Source organism: Agelaius tricolor, unplaced genomic scaffold (assembly GCF_023055355.1).
Source record: "Agelaius tricolor isolate 1412-34295 unplaced genomic scaffold, bAgeTri1.0.p SCAF_12, whole genome shotgun sequence".
NCBI lineage: Eukaryota > Metazoa > Chordata > Aves > Passeriformes > Icteridae > Agelaius > Agelaius tricolor.
In genome coordinates this window covers 21604841-21621512 of record NW_027269272.1, presented here as the reverse complement: position 1 = coordinate 21621512, position 16672 = coordinate 21604841, and positions in this window count along the sequence as shown.

The window sequence follows — 16672 nt, the reverse complement described above, 5'->3', positions numbered from 1 at the left end:
TGAGTAGGAAATCACTGGAATGACTCAGCTTGAGTAGTTAGCGTAGCAAGAGTGACCTTTGGAAGAAGGCTGTCATATGGATCTACTCTGCCACTACTCTCCCCAGTTTGCCTTTACTCAAGAATGGCCAGCTTCAGAGAAAAGGTTCACTACTTTAATTGAATATTCTCCATATTGAGAGGAGTAAAAATAAACATTCTTCTGGGTTTATTCACGCGTACACTGGAATCATCCGAGTGCAACATCTGAGAGGAGCTACATGATTATGATCTGAAACGAGAACAAAGTCCATCTTGTGCGAATTCTTGTTTCTTCCCTGCAGACTTTGAAAGAGGAAAGAGATTGCAGAATCCTAATACCCATTGAAGCTCAAGAGAGCCAAGGCTGTGAGCTCCTGCATTAACCTTTTTAGCATTCTGCTGGCTAATTGTCTGTCCGCTGCACCTTTTCGTCCCAGGTTAATGGGGTGGTTAACAGGGGAGGACAGGAACAGTTGGCCAATCACACCACAAAGCAAACTGAAAAGGTCAAAGCCATGTGCTGTATTATTCATGGACTATGCCTTGCTGAGGTATCTCAGATCTCACGTCTTCTCATGATGAATTACAAGGAGAACAAGAAATGGCCCAATGTGAAATTGGCTCTTGTTACAATAATTGTAGTTCAAATGGAGAAATGTAAAACCGTGGCCTGCTGCTGTTCTGGTTTTTGAGATTGAGGGGTGTGATCACATCTAGCCACTGAGTGAGCAGCAGGTTACATTTGTATGGCCTCTCAGATGGGTTATAAATTTAATACTGGTTCTTCTGATTTCAGCCATCGACTTTGTTGTAGAAATACTGCACCTAATATTCCTCCTATATCTTCTGTGTCTCTAAACTCATGACTAGCTTATAGATATCTTAATATCAGACTCTTTTTCTGTTATGTAGTATTTTGTTTTGAAGTATTAATATGCTAACTGCCAAGAGGCCCTCAGGAGTGGACCATTAGCCAGTCCTTATTCTCAAGAATTTGCCATCTGTAGAGTCAAATTTGAAGCATAGCTTTGTGTAACCATTATATTTTCCTTCATCTTGGATGTGAAACAGAAGGAGATGTGCCTGAGGTGCTTCAAATTGAGTGCAGTCCCTCTCAGTGACCCCACAGAGCTCAGCCACAAGCAGAGCACTGCTTTAATCCCTGCCAGTGGATCTCTTTACTGCATGTCCTTGTTTAGTTCCTACAATTGGATGCCACGAGTTCACCTCATCTTGTTCCTCTGCTGATGTGTTTCATGCAATACTTTAGATGTAGACCCATTTTGAACCATAACCTTGTATTTTTAAAGTGTTTTTACCATACCCCTTTGACAGGAGAGATGTCACAAATATTTTCAAGAGCAACCACTGCCTGGTCTACCTTCTCCAGGTTGTAATTAGTGTGTCACCCAAGAATATACCACACTTAGCACCTGTAGGAGTTGATTTTCCTTGTGTCTCTTGCAGGAAAGACTTTCAAGGCAGTCTTAGAGGAAAGGATATATTCCTTATACCTTTTCTTTTCCTACCCTTTCTTAAAACTGGAAATAGTGTTCTTTGCTTTTCATTGAGTGGTTTCAACTGCCATCAGTTGCCTGGGGGCAGTGAACCTGGCTGTCAACAGATAAATCATTTCTGTGACAAAAAAATTTCTGTGATGGAGGGAAACAAGCCCCCATCATTCATGTGGGAACAGGTCTTTGAAAGAGAAGTGACCTGAAAGTGGAGCTCGTGGGGAGTGGTCTCAGATGTGTCCTTGTGCATGGGACTAAAATAGCCACAGGAACCGTGGGCCAGGCTTTTTAATGTGCCCTTAGCAAAAAAATGAGGATGAGGAATCAAGTCCAGCTTGTAATAATATTTCCTGAATGAGAGAAACTGTGGTTCATGACTTCACCCCATTGAAATTGCCAGCTAGGTGGCCAGAGGATTGTTACAACCCCCTTTATTAAAAAGGAAGTTTATCTACTTCCCCCTCCGCCAACTTCCTCATTGTCCAACCAAAATGTAGTATATCCATGGAATAAATAATTGCCTTTTTTTTTTTTCACAACGTGAATAGTCCTGAGTAAAATCCTATGCACACTGGGGCCTGGGGATTCTGTGCATTACAGATGGGTATTTTTGGAAAACAGCATTGCCCTTCTCCATGACAAGAGGCTTCTTTCATGTTTGTTTGGTGTTGTTTCCTGGCTGACCTCATCTCCTGACAACTACTTTTGTCTGAGGCTCTCAGGGGGCTAAAGGGCACAGCAGCCAGGTGTCGGCCTAGATGTTTGTGACACCTTGCAGATTGATTTGGGCTATGGCCTCTCTCTCCCTCTCTAAGTGATGTATTGATCTGCTGTGTAGGACAGGTTTTCCGCCCTCCTTGATATCTGAAAAGTGAAATGTCACATCTTGCCTGGGATCTGGGTCTCTCACAAAGCTCTGCCATGAGACTGGAACGTTTCTCTCACTGTGCTCGGGTCCCCTTGCTCACGTTGCACACACAACTGTTTTTTCTTGGCAGTGCTGCTTTTTTCTTCCCAAGGATCACCTGCTTTCTGTGCACCTTATTTTTTTTTTTTTTTCAACATTCCGGGTAAAAATACCCGACTTTCATTAAATATCGCAGAATTCTGAGCCAGCTTGAAACACATTAAGAGTATTTATTTAAGAGCCTCATGATTTACCAAAGTGTGTGCTGTGACTCGGTGATCCGTGGAGAGCAGTCTCTCTGATTTAGTGCATGTCTGCTCATCAAAGATGGATGATTGCCACTATGTGTCATAAAACTTCATCTGACAAAACCAACTCCATGGCAAAATAATGCCATCTCCAAAGGGCAATAACTCTTCCTTTCTCTGTCCTACATATTTAAGGAGCTCTGATTTTTCTCAAAAAGATTTCTTTATTCTGTTAACAATGAACAAAGGACCATCAAAGCTTTTGCCAGTGTTTCTTATTTTTCAGAAATCTTTTTTGAGAGCCTGGGAAGGTGATCTCTAGCAGCTAAAAACTTGTAGACCTTAGACTGCTGTCTGTGATAAAGATAATGGGAATTAAATGGCTAAATACCTTTTGAGGTCATAGATTTTTAATTAAATCTGGGGCTGGAGGGCTGGATTTTTCCTTTCTTTCTATGCTTGTTTTAAAATCACCCTTGCATAAGAAAAAGCAGTGAGCTGAATGCTGGTTTTATAAAGGTGAGGTTATTTTCTTATGGAGTACACACAGTGCACTGCCAGCCTTAGCAGAGCCTGTCAACTTCACCTGGGCAAGCATCACCTGCTCAGGTGACCTCTGGTCTGTTGCTGGCTGAGGATCTCTGTTTTCCATGCTGCTTGGGTGAGAAGCCAGCAGGGGTTTATAGTTTGGATGCAGAATATTCTGACAGCAGGAAATTTTTGGCTGGGTGTTACTTACAATTTAAAATGCAATACAATTGAAATTTAATAAAAATTAATGCAATTTAAATTTTAATTAATACAACTTAAAGTTAATTCAATTTAAAATAAGCCTTTCACAGACAGCTCAGAAGTACAGGATAAAATCTTGCTAAAGATAATCTATAGAAAGGGGAAGGATCATTAAGTAGAAAGATGACTTTCGCTGGACTATCTACTCAATACCTATAAAATCTATAAATCTTCTCTTTGGATCTGTGACTAAATATTAGGAACAGAAATGGACAGGTTTGGAGTCAAATTCATGTTTTCCATCTCAGCTGTTCTCATCCTTTTGTTTCTGAAGAAATTATCTTCTGCTGTGTTTAAGTAGTTTTCAATTAGTCCAATATGTAATTACAAAGAAGAATGTCCCTTTCCCTCTATAAAAAAATCTTAAAAACTTTTGTGATGAGTTTATTTCAAAACTAATTGTCATTAGAAAGCAAAACACATTAGGGCAACTCTCGTACACTTGGCTGCTGTAGCAGTACCCAACTTCAAAATTTTATTTTTTTTTCTCTCTTTCTATTTGGATTCAATGACTTTACTGCTGTGGAATAGACTCTTTCATTGAAATCTGTTCATTGAAACCAGGAATTTATCACAACTCTGCCTTTAAATGGCATTGAAAAACAGCCACTTTAAAAGGAAAGGATGATGAGGAAATTAATCTCAGGCAAGTTTTTCTTGATAAAGAAAGAGAACAGAAGCTTCTGGCATTTATATGCCAAAAATCAACACATGGAGAAAAATGAGTATTCCACATTGCTGTGGCAAGAACCATTTTTCTATTAGATCAAAATGAAGTTCTGAATAAATATGTTTTCCTATGAATGTAATTCACTGGAGAATACAGTAAAAGAATAATGACCACAGTATCCCCCCCAAATAAAACAGTAATTAACCTAATAAAGAGCATATTCAGGTATTCATCTTCCTTGCAGGGGTGACTTCCAAAAAGAAAAGAGAGGAACAATAGTACTGTGTACAGATATTCTGTAAATACCAAGCATTCATAATTTTCTCTCTCCCCCTCCCTTACCTTTATCCATTCCCTTTTCCAGCTTTGGCAGCACACAGTATTTCTGGAAGGCAAAGATGAGAATCATCTCCCTTCACACTGAGTTATCCTCTAGACCCAGACCCTATATAATGTGAGGATCTAAAGAATCAATCTTCCAATTGCATTTTAAGCTGAAATAATCTTGAAAACAAACAAACAAAAAAGTCTGAATCCATCATCCTGACAGAGGTCCAGTGGAGCGTTGTTTCTGTAGGCACAACCCAGAGCAACTGACTGGGAATTGATCCCAGTGTGGTTTCCCATTGTGGCTGTTCGTGTGTTGAGTTATTCCCATTGTGTTCGTGTGTTGAGTTATTCCCATTGTGTTCATGTGTTGAGTTATTCCCATTGTGTTCATGTGTTGAGCTATTCCCATTGTGTTCGTGTGTTGAGTTATTCCCATTGTGTTCGTGTGTTGAGTTATTCCCATTGTGTTCGTGTGTTGAGTTATTCCCATTGTGTTCGTGTGTTGAGTTATTCCCATTGTGGTTGTTCATGTGTTGAGTTATTCCCATTGTGGTTGTTCATGTGTTGAGTTATTCCCATTGTGGTTGTTCATGTGTTGAGTTATTCCCATTGTGGTTGTTCATGTGTTGAGTTATTCCCATTGTGGTTGTTCATGTGTTGAGTTATTCCCATTGTGGTTGTTCATGTGTTGAGTTATTCCCATTGTGTTCGTGTGTTGAGTTATTCCCATTGTGTTCGTGTGTTGAGTTATTCCCATTGTGGTTGTTCGTGTGTTGAGTTATTCCCATTGTGGTTGTTCGTGTGTTGAGTTATTCCCATTGTGGTTGTTCGTGTGTTGAGTTATTCCCATTGTGTTCGTGTGTTGAGTTATTCCCATTGTGTTCGTGTGTTGAGTTATTCCCATTGTGTTCGTGTGTTGAGTTATTCCCATTGTGGTTGTTCGTGTGTTGAGTTATTCCCATTGTGGTTGTTCGTGTGTTGAGTTATTCCCATTGTGGTTGTTCATGTGTTGAGTTATTCCCATTGTGGTTGTTCATGTGTTGAGTTATTCCCATTGTGGTTGTTCATGTGTTGAGTTATTCCCATTGTGGTTGTTCATGTGTTGAGTTATTCCCATTGTGGTTGTTCATGTGTTGAGTTATTCCCATTGTGTTCGTGTGTTGAGTTATTCCCATTGTGTTCGTGTGTTGAGTTATTCCCATTGTGTTCGTGTGTTGAGTTATTCCCATTGTGGTTGTTCGTGTGTTGAGTTATTCCCATTGTGGTTGTTCGTGTGTTGAGTTATTCCCATTGTGGTTGTTCGTGTGTTGAGTTATTCCCATTGTGTTCGTGTGTTGAGTTATTCCCATTGTGTTCGTGTGTTGAGTTATTCCCATTGTGGTTGTTCGTGTGTTGAGTTATTCCCATTGTGGTTGTTCATGTGTTGAGTTATTCCCATTGTGGTTGTTCATGTGTTGAGTTATTCCCATTGTGGTTGTTCATGTGTTGAGTTATTCCCATTGTGGTTGTTCATGTGTTGAGTTATTCCCATTGTGGTTGTTCATGTGTTGAGTTATTCCCATTGTGGCTGTTCATGTTGAGCTGTGACCAAAGGGCTCCTCAGCCTGAGCTTGGAGCTGTGCCTGTGCTCTGGCCATGCTTGGTGCTGCTGAGGCTGTGGGTGTGTGAGACAGAGGTCAAGACCAGCAGGAATGTTCATAGATTATTCCTCCTGTCCCCTGGGCTGCTGAGGGCACAAGGAATGCTCTGGGAGAGGAGCTCTGCCTGCTCCATGGAGCATTTCCAGCTGTGCTCAGCACCAAGCATGATGCTAAAGAAAAGAGCTTCTGTTGTGCTGGTGAATCTTGCTGGGCACTTGTGCCTGGGCTTCTGCTCCCTGGTTGCCAACAGATCCATTGGAACAGGAGCACAGAGAGGTTGGGGTTCTCTGAGGAGCCTCAGGGCTGGCTCTGCTGGGGTATGCTCACTGTATAATGGTGTGGAGGATTAGAGGAAGGAATCATTATGCCAGCCTCATTTTTAAGAAGCTGGAAATAAAAGCTTAGGAAATCACTGATCTGGCTGAAAGCACATGGGAAGGCTCAGAAGGACTGACCACTTAGTGCTGGGCTTCAGTCCAGGGGCTCAGCCATATTATAAACAACCACTAAACCCCCAAGGCTCCTCTCCAACAGACCAAATGAAAATATCTGCCTAACTTTCTTCTGCAGCTAAAAGTCACTGCTTCTATTTTGGGGGCAGTTTCTGCATTTGGGTGAGCACAAAGAGTGGAAACAAAACAGGTCCTTAGTGATGGGCAGGGTGTGGGGTGAGGGCAGTGGTGGCACCAGAACAGCAACAGGCTTTACAGCAGCTCCTTTAGGACCATCCATGAGCTCTGGCACTGCTGGTGATGTCACCAGAAGGTCCCAGGGGAATGATGCTCCTACCTGGAGCTGTAGCTCGGCTGCTGTTGTGTGCTTTTCATATTGATAGAATACCTGTCAGCTCCAGCCCCCCAAAATAAGTTCTACTATGGCATATCAGAGGTGGAAATAATAGTGGCTTACATAATTGCAATGTTACTGGCACAGCTGATGAGCTGATGATGTTATTTGCACAGCAGTGATGACATTCAAACCCTTGCCGACTCACAATTACCTGGTGTGTGCTGAGCCCGAGCAGGATTTAAATTACCAGGGGAACACAATGAAAATACAGTCTCTTGACAAGATAAAGGAGGGGGCAGCGGTGGAGAATGGCTTAAAAATCTCTTTTTGGTGGCTGTGGTGTTCGCTAGTGCTAATTCATGGCTTTTTACCTTGCACATTTCATTTTAAGAAAGTAAATTGGAAGCATTACGTTCTGCCTTTTTGCCTTGATTTAAAACCTGCCTGTGCCTGCTCCTCTGCTTCCTGGCTGTGGTGAGGCACCTTTGGGGCTCTCCCTGGGAAATGCAAATTTCTTGAATCAATAGCTTCACTTTTTTCTTTTCTATTTTTCTTCCCCCCTCCCAGTAGAAGTTTAAATAAGAATACATGTGGGTGGGAGTAGGTAGGACACCGTTTGTAGCCAGCCCAAACATGATGAGTGTTAGAACAACAGCTGAAGGAAAGTGGATTTTGGAGAAGATTTATTCCCAGGCAGAGCAATAACTGGCAACAAGACAGGTGCTGAGACAGAATCCCAGGGATCTCTGGCTGAATCCTGCAGCTGCCTTCAGGCCAAAGCAGCACTGAACCCCAGGTGAGGAGCTCTGCTGGGCTTGGCTCACAGCACAGCACTCACTGCTGGTGTTAGCAGTGATGCACATGAGGCTCATTGTGGGCACGATCCCAACCCACACTGAAATCAATAGCACCAGGTCAGCCCTTTGCAGGGTTTGGGTTTGGGTTATGGTGCTCACCAGGTCAGCCCTTTGCAGGGTTTGGGTTTGGGTTATGGTTCTCACCAGGTCAGCCCTTTGCAGGGTTTGGGTTATGGTGCTCACCAGGTCAGCCCTTTGCAGGGTTTGGGTTTGGGTTATGGTGCTCACCAGGTCAGTCCTTTGCAGAGTTTGGGTTATGGTGCTCACCAGGTCAGCCCTTTGCAGGGTTTGGGTTTGGATTGTGGTGCTCACCTGTCCTGCCTCGATCCCCAGGAGTGCCCAGGTGTGCCAAGGCAGTGCTGGGCAGGTGGGCAGAGGATTCACAGCCCATTGCAGGGCTGTGCTCAGCTCCTGTAGCTGAACGTGCTGCCTGACTTCCTCAGAGTGAAGCCCCTTCAATCCTTTCCTCAATGTACAAAAACACACTTTTCCCATCTGCTTTTCCATGGCTTTATGGTATTTTCCTCAAGTGCCTGGTGACCTGAGAACTTCTGAAGACAAACTGGGCTTCACCCATTTTTAATCCTCTTTAATCTTTATTTCAAGATATTCTGAGTATTCCCTCCACCCCAGTTACTCTCAGCATTTCTGCTTTGGATCAGTGTCTGCAGCTGGGGTCCACCTGGAGGCTCCTCAGTGCACAACTGCTCCATCCACTCAAGTTCCTCACATTTCTTCCTCACTAGCTCCTGATTTCAGGCTGCTCCTGTCCCTATTTCTCTCACTGGATTTTTCTCTCTGTCTGTAGTCTGGCTTCTGTGTTCAGCTGGAGGGAGCAGGAAAAGGAAATGAACAGAATGAAGATGAAATGGAAAAAGGGAATAGAGAAATAAAAATAAAAGTTGTCTTTTCAGCTAATTACATGTTTGGTCCACAGCACATCCCGTAGGTGCTTTGGGATCAAGGCAAGCAGAGGAATGTAGGGTTTTGGGGACAGAAATCTGAAAATGAACCAGGTCCTCAGGGTTTATTTTGTGCTCTTTATGTTAATATTGTATTTATTTTACTTTGCCCCCAAATTATTTGTGTTTCAAATTCTTGCCCCAATCCTGTGTCATGGAAGATATCAACGTTGGAAATTGTTGCTTTGGGGAGAGGCAGAACAAAAAGCAAGGGAATTAAAAATCAAAGCACCTGGGCCTTTGCAAGAGCACACATAGATGGTGTTGATGTTTTCAACTCCCTGCCTTCAGCTTAGACCCATGAGTGATCCAGGGGCCCAAGGCTTAGGGGAATTAGGAGAGACAGATCTCCAGGCTGGTGGCTGGGTGAAAATGTGAAACAGGACAAGAAAAGCCAACTTGTCTGGCTCACCTGAAGGAAATTACATTAGGAATTTTTTATGCCAGAGGAAAGCATGGGAAGGACAAGGCCTCTGTGGGTGCCCTTGGAGCCAGCAGCAGTGGCACAGCCATCAGCACAGACCTGCAGCACCGACAAGTTGTGTCTCAAAGGTGTTTCTGCTCTTTTATTCTTGGGGAAAATTGGCTGGATGAGCAAGGTTGTGTCTGCCTCTCCTCAGTGCCACACATCAAGGCGTTTCTATTCTGACATGGAGTGAGAAGGTGAAAAGCATAATTAGTGCACCAGGAGTAGCTGGATGGACTGTAAGTCAATTAGTCTGCTCTGAATCTCACTTCTGAGTTTGCTGAGAGGAGAAAATTATCTGTGTGAATACTGAGCTGATCAGCTCATTCTTTACTGAAATGGTTTTCCATTGGTCTCTAAGGCTGGGCACAATCTGTAAATTCTTCTGGTGTTGGTAGATGTCTAATGCAGTTTCTGTCTGCAGTGAAAACACCAGGGCCCTTTGGGTAGCAGGCACTGCAACAGGATTAGCTGGAGGGATGAACTGCAGAGGGTCTTATCAGGTGAGACAAAATGTGGTGTCCCTTTGGCTTAGGGTTTGATTTGAACCTGCAGGAGTTCTTGAAAATGACATCCTATAGATTCCCACACAGATAGGGATCACACAGGCCTTGTTTGGAGCATATAAAAATCTTTCTGATCCTGCCCTTTTGTAGCTGCTGGCCAGTGATGGATAAAGGGGAGTGCCTGGCTGCTGGGAGTGCTGAGCCCTGCTCTCTGGATGCCATCCTGATTGATTTGCTTGTGCCGTGCAGGGAGGTGGAAGCTGCACTTGCTGGCTGCAGCTGAATTACAATCATGGCAAGCTTTCACTGTAAGGGACTCTGGAGGTCACCTGGACCAGCCTCCTCTCCAAAGCAGGGCTTCATTCTCCATTTCTGAAAAACTCACTGCATTTCTGGTGATGCCTCTATCTGAAATTTTGTGGGTGCTCGTGGTTGTGCCCTGAAACACCCCAGTGCCAGAGCATCCTTCCCTCTTCCTGGGCACTCCTTGGGATAAGACATCATCCCACAGATGGTTGCTAACCCTTGACAGGCACTGACTTGAGCAGGGCAATGCTGTGGGACCATCCATCATCCCACTGCCTTTGTCCAAGTCCTGATGGGCCACAGATGTCACAGAACTTGTCAACCCTGGCTGTGAGGGGCCCTTCCAAGGAACAGATGTCTGTGTTACTGACTGTCCAAAGGAAGCTTTCATCCAAAAATGAGGGAGCTGTTCTCTTCACAAGCTGGCTTGAAAGCACATACAACTTTTAACAGACCAACGTGAATTTATTTGAGTACAAATGCATAATATCAGTTATAGAGTCTGCTAAAGAGTTTGGAATAAAATGAGAAAGAGGCAGAATCCAATAAGGAAGAACTCCTCTAGGGAAATAACTTCATTTAGAACAAAATTTACTTGGATAAGCAGCAAGCAGACCCTGTAAATTGTTATATCATTAAAACGTGTCTCGCATGGCTGCGTGTGAATGCATCCTCTGTGGTGTGGTGCCTGAACATCCAAACTTCCCAAGTCCCAATGCAGCTCTGAGGAGTCATGCTCAAGGAAGAGACAGGTGTTTTTGGAGGTGTCTGCAGGAGCTATAAATAACAGGTAATGGCAAAAAGGATCTCCTGGCATACAGACTCTGTTTTTATTGCTTGGGAGCTTTAAGTAATAGAAGGCAACTGAGCTGCCTTCAAACATGAAACTGCCCTCAGTGTTTTCCTTTGTCTCCCATAGGAACTTGCTGAAGCACTCCTTGGAGTGGCTGTAACCAAAGGAGCAGTACTTGAAGGGTCCATGAGTAAGAAGGGATGGCTGTACAGGGTGTGGAGGGACAGCTTGAGAAAAGCTACTGATCTTTTAATAAAGATTAAATCCCAATCCATACCTTCCATTAAAGTCAATTAGAACAGAGGTTGCTAGGTGTGGGGAGGGAAATAAACTCCTGATTTTCCTGTTTGTGTGCTAAGTGAAGCACATTTGTTCTGTTTTGCAAGGGAGGAGTTCTGGGCAGGGCAAAGCCTCTTCCCTGCCTTTTTGTGAGCACCCAGCTCTCACCTTGGGCCTGCTGCTGGAAGTGCTCATACTCAGATGCAGATGATGCAGATCCCAATCTGCTGTCCCTCTGTCACTCTAGGACACGAAACAACATGAGTGCACACTGCTGCTCTCAAGGTGAAGGAAAAGGGGAAATTTATTTTCTGACTCTAACACTTACAGTTTTCCAAAAGTGACAGTGGATTGGAGGGTGACAGTGCCACCTCTCCAATGACACTGGACAAACCAACAGTCCATCAAATCTCCTCTATAAAAGAATGCAAAACAATAAGTTATTTACAGAAAGCGTGTGAGAAAGTTTGCTACGAGAATGTAAACATCAGAAAGCTTAGAAAACCTTAAAAAATCAGAGTGCCATCCCTCCATTGCTGGTACTCCTTTCCTGTCCTTCCCCACTCCTCGTTTGCATGCACAGCCTTGCTCTGAAGGGGGAATTCTGACAGACAGCTCCAGTGTGCCTTCCCACTGAGCAGGGATGAGCTCAGTGAAACATGGAAACCAGAGTTTGCCTGGAGCTCCTCAGCACAGCAGCAAAGCCCCAGTGCTAAAAGCAGATGGTGGAAAGAGTCTTTGTTGATGAGGAAAGGGAAAAAAGTAACATTGATGCCGCTAATGAATTATGTTTAATAACTAATGACAATCCTTCAGTGCTTCACAAGCTCTCCTGAAACCCCTGTCCAGCACAGTGTTTACTATCAGCAGCCCTGTTGGGTCATACCATTTTTCAGAGCAGTAGCAATTCCTGCTAACAGGAGTTTATAGGGCTGAGACCTTGTGTGGTTGAGGGCAGCAGGTGAGCACGCTGCCGTTTATATCTGACAGCACCATTAGCAAGGGCTGGGGAAATGTTTACCTAAATCCTCGTGTTGGGTCTGGCAATGCCCAGAACTGCCTGTGATTTAACTGCCTGGCAGACACAAGCACCTACATTATTCCAATTTTAGGACACTTACTGCTTAGTTGTCAGATTTGCTGCTATTTAAAATTATTCCGGTGACTTATCACACCTGATAGCTTGGTGGAATGGGCCAAAGGCCTTCTCAGCACAAAACTCCTTCCTGACAGCATTAGCAGTGTTCTGTTGGAGCTGTCATGGCCCTATTATGGATATAGATGATATCTGTTATAGACTGATTGATTTAGCTGGAAAACCCTCTGCTTTTATGTACAGAAATTTCATTTCTTTCTGGTGTGGAGCAGAAAACTTAAAACTTGCCATGTCTCCTTCAGACCTGGATAAAATCTTGTGTGCTCCAAAGGTCCCTGTTAGTAGCTGATGCTCTTACATGGCAGTGCTGGTCTGTCATGAGGCAGAGATGTTTGGTGTCTGACCACTCAAAAGCTCACCTCTATGGGACACTGGTGTCAGGAGGGTGGGAAATGGGCAGGATGCTTCTCTTCTTCCAGAGTAGCCAAAGGCCATGTAGGCATCTTGCTGGGGTCCCTTTTCTTCTCTTGCATGCAAGGCATAAAGAACCAGAGCCTCACTGGGGCAGAAATTGATTTTGGGAACAGGAGTATGGATAGCAGCTGAAATCCCACTGTCACCTCTCTCTTACTCAAGAAGTTCTGTGAATGCTGTTGTGCTTTAATTGTCCCTGTGCTGTGCTGGGGCTGAATTTATTGATAGGACTCTTTGGCTGCCTACAATTCTTTTATATCACCTTAGATTCTATGGGGAAAATCTCATTTTCTGCTCATGAGAACAGAATCCCCACTCCCTCTGCTTGATCTAAAGACTTCACTCAGCATGAGGTTAGAACCTCTGCCACAGTTATTCTCTCTTGAGGCTGTTGCTGATTCAGAGTTAATCCTTTCCAGAATGTCTCAATGTTTTCTGTAATCTTGATATGAAGCCACTCTTCAGTCAACTCCAAGGAAAATCCTTGCATTTTTTACCTGGTTTTCTCTGCTCTTCAGGTTTCCTTCATTCTTATTCTACCTGAACTGGTGCCATTAACATTGTTTTTCTTTTGCATTTGCACTTTTCTGACTTCTATTCCTGTTTCAAAAAATTATCCTTTTCCTACCCTTTCCCACCCTTTGCTTTCCCTTTTCACAGTGAATTCACACATTCATAAAACACACAGCCCCAAAAAGGGAATAAACCAGGAACTGGTTTCCTTCTCTAAATTTGGGAATAGCCAAGTTTGAGCCAAGCAATTTCACTAGAACTCAGTGACTTTTGCAGCCTTTGTGCAGCTCCCAGTGGCTGTGGCCTGGGCTTGGGTGACTTTATCAGGTGTTGCAATGTCACATCCATCAAAAGCTGCTGGAGGAGCCAGCAAATCCTATTCAGCAGCATGGGCACTTCCCATCATCAGCATCCCATGAATCTCCCTCCTTGCTCCTTTGGCTGACTGAGAGCCCAGCAAGGCTGGGGCCCTTTTCCATGGCTTGATTTTCAATTAAGAGATAATGTCAGTGGAAGAGCACAGTTCATCAGGCATTGTTGTTGCAGAAGGCAGAGATGTGGTGAGCAGAGGTCAACTGCTCAAAATCTACGTGCCTGGCTAAAATATTGTGTGATATGTTAGGCTAATTTTACTTCATTTTATATTCACATATATTAGTGCAGCTTTTGTTATATTCTTATCCTTATGTAAGTTACATCTGTTCTTTTATTCACTCACCCATGTTTGCTCTGCTTTCAGATTTATGAAACAGGCATTCCACTGAGCTCAGCAAATGATGGGCATAATAACTTATCTAAATTGCAAAGTATGTGATGCCCTTGAGGTAAACTCAGTTGTGAAGGTTTTATGAAGTGTCTCACATGTGGAAGTGGAGGAAAGTGTTTATTTGCCAACTCCTGTCTCTCCTTTGGCTGCTCAAATGATGTTAAGAGGATCCTGTGAAACTGCTACAAAAGCCTAGGGGCTAAATGGAGGGGAGAAGTAGAGCTGCATTATTATCCTGGTAGAGAAAGCAGAGCCATCCTGGCACTTCCACTTACACAGCTCTTCCCTCTTTGGATGTCAAAAGTTTCTGCTTGGCAGGCTCTGAAGTATCTATTTATTTAATGAAATGCCTCTCACTGTAACAATATTGTGAGGCTTTATTAATGAATTTATGGTTATGAGATAGGAAAGTAATCTCTTTTTTCTTTCTTTCTTTCTTTTTTTTTCTCTTACAGAGGGGCAAAGGCTCTGTAGAGGAAAGGGGGGCTGTTTTATTTACCTGAGATACTCCAACCCCCTCTGCCTGCCTGTGGCTGCTGTAAAGTCCTTCATTGACCATGCAGAGTCCTGATTCCTTGAGTTATTCAGGGCCAAGCTTTACTGCCAGTCCCAGCACTGATGTGCACATCAGATCTCACCAAAGGAGCTCACCAATAATAGCCCCCTCTGCTTAATTCTGTCTCTGGAGTTTTGTGGCACAGAGCTGAGTTAACATCCTAATTTCCCTCAAAATCTCTTGGAGTTTCCTGTTCATTACTGCTGAGCCTCGTGCATCAGAGATCATTGCTTAAACCACTGGGCTAAATAAGTCTTGCTAAAATAATAAATTTAAATATAATTTGAATTAAAAAGAGAATTTACACTTTAAAATCCAGTAAGCAAAACTACATTTCTACCTGTCTGCTGGTGAAGACTTAAGCACCTTTTAGAAAGAGGGTTTGATTCTCTTTTCCTTAATGTTTCCTATTGAAAACTTGAGGTGGGATTCTCATGCATAAAGGGGAGTTTCAGAGAGGTTAATTCTCATGCAGTGCTGAAGTTGTGATTTTTTAATAACTTCAAGGCTCAATTTATAACACATTTTGGACAGAGCCAGTAACCAAAAAAATAGTCCTAAGCCTTGGTATGTTGCCTCAAATCCTCTGTGAGCCCAGTGGTCTGGCCACAAGCAAGCTGAGTTTGGGAATTTCTGACAACTCTAAAAAGAAGGAAGTTGGTAAGTTTTTCTTAGGAATGTCCATATTCCTGGAGTAGAGTTTAACTCAGTCCCTCCATTCACTGCTGGAAAGCTTTGAGGGTGTCTGTTTCCCCAATTGCTGGGGAAATTTTACCCAGGGGCCTGTGAGTAAAAGTGTCAGTAAAACCCTGCAGAATAGGGATGTTGGGAGGCTGAGCAGACCCATCTTCCCTGCCTCTGAGGCACTCCTCAGGGACACCAAGAGGTGGGGAAAGGCTCTGTGGGAGGATGTTTCTCACTCTCCCAAGGCAATCTGGGCTTTCCTGGGCCAGCTCCCCCCGTGGCTGCAGGCACTGCCTGCTGATACTGAGAGAAGCACCTCCCGTGCTCTGATGTTCTATATTTTCCCAGCTAATTATGAAGTAATTTTTCATTTCTTGGTGTTTAAACTCACAAAATAATTAGCCCATTTGATAAATTAGTTGGCTTAAAAACGTAAATCTGTCAGTGAATTGGAGGAGCAGTGCAGCACCCAACCCGCTTGCAGCTACAGATCTATTGGTACTTTGTCAGTCCTGTAAATTCAAAATTGTTCAGATTAATTCCAAACTAATTTCATAAACCCTCCACTATGACAAGAGGAGAAGTGTTTGGGTGTCAGGCTTTGTGCCCTTTGATGTCAGATTTCAGCCTGAGTGAATTTTTTATGGCTGACTCTGGAATATAAAACCCTGAAAACAATGGTTTGTAATGGCAATTCTGACAGACCCTTTAACCATTTGGAAAATAGGCACTGCTATAACCCTGCTGCATTAGAGAAAACTGTTGAGTGCTTTCATTAGGTGCAACAGCTGTTTCTATTGCAAAAGCCAAACTTCACTGGTGGGAGCATAGCTGTCAGCTTTCCAGAGCTTTGCATTTATAGCTGATTGTACAAACTCCTTTATGTTCTGTTTTTTGCTTTCCAATATATGTAAATTAATTCAACAGCAAAAATACAAAGAACTACCTTGAAACTAAATATGTGTGAAGGTTCTTTGTAGGCTCCTACAATCAGTGTCATGTGATGAGTGAGCTGAGAAATTCAGAACTTTTGGGAATGGTTCTAGCTCAAGTGATGTGGTAATCCACACCACAGAAAATTTTAATCGGATTTAATCCTCCTCCTTGGTAATGTGTTCGAGACCTTTAACCTAATGTAAAATTCTTAATTAGAGCTGATTTAAAAAACAACAACCACAAACCACCAAAAAAATCCAACAAACCCCTCTCCTCCGAGCTCCCTGAGTGTTCTCCTGTCTCTTCTGTTTAAACAGAATTTTTTCCTAAGAACATGCTGAATGTGCTGAAATGCATATTTTTTTTTGAAAAAAGTAAAGTTGATGATGCTTTTCATTTCTTTGTTCTGACATAATGCAGAAAAATATTTTAGTGTTATGAAACAAACAGTGAGTTCTGCCTGGAACAAGATGCTTCAAATCAAATAGTTATGTGAGTTGTCAGAAATTAAATGCAAACATATGCTCAGAATGCAAACGAATTTTGAAGCACCAAATTTTGTAATGGC